Genomic DNA, 1,040 nt, shown 5'->3' on the forward strand with positions numbered 1-1,040 from the left:
CACGCTTGGGACACGTCCTCCGAGCTTGACGACTTCCTGACCAGGGAAGGTGGGGAAACTCTCTTGGAAACCTGGAATCTGGAGTTTTTCAATCAACACCATTGCAAGTGGATCCTTGGCGTATTCCTACCAGGATTGGCTTGATTGATACTTTGGCTGGGGCTCAAGATCCCGAGGCGGAGGACATCCACGCTCACCCGTTTTTTGAGAGAGAGATTAAAAGAGACCCCGCTTTTCAAAAGTGGCAGGGACCAGTTAAAACCGTCGATTTTAACTCAAGGCTGGGAAGCGTTTGGGCTCTAAGCTGCTAGCAAAAAGGTATCACCATGGCCAAACAGTGAAAACAGCCAAAAATGCTGAAGTTGTCCAAGCTAATCTTTGCCCCTTCTTGTAGGGGCCAGGATGGCAATCGGGAGGTATTTTGAAAGTGGGTGGAGCCATTTCACCTCCCCTCTTTTGCTTGTTCTGGGGGGGGCATTGGGAAGTGGATGGAAAATAAATGCATTAAGCCTCCTGCCAATCCGGGTGATTTTACTTCTTGTAAAACAGTGTTTTTTTCCAAACTGGGTCACTTTAGGATGTGTGGACTTCAACTCCCAGAATTCCCCAGCTGGCATTCCACCCATCTTAAAGCATGCGGGCTGGGGAATTCTGGGAGTTGAAGTCCACACATCTTAAAGTGGCCCAGTTTGGGGGAAAAAAACACTGCTGTAAAACGACAAAAATGGTGGAATTTGGGGAGGGCAGGAACTTAAGGAGCTGCAAAGGGTTCTTAAGCAGCTCCAGAGTTTTGCTCTAATATTAAGCATATACGTTGATGTTGTTCATGTGCACACAATGCCATTTTAAACATGCAATCCTTGTTCTGATGTCATGCTCCTAGCCTTCCCAATGCAGGGAAATTCTGGTTGGATTTGTTGGGGTTGGGGAGATAAGATTATACCCCTCCCCTTCATTTTTTATACAGGATTTGGGGTTGACCCCTGGCTGCAGCTCCGGCAATAGTGGGAGCGTGCTGAAGCAAGGCAACGTGAACAGGC

The sequence above is a fragment of the Python bivittatus genome, unplaced genomic scaffold (assembly GCF_059951505.1).
Source record: "Python bivittatus isolate LINGU-HERP-01145 unplaced genomic scaffold, Pbiv_v1 ctg000160_np1212, whole genome shotgun sequence".
Taxonomy (NCBI): domain Eukaryota; kingdom Metazoa; phylum Chordata; class Lepidosauria; order Squamata; family Pythonidae; genus Python; species Python bivittatus.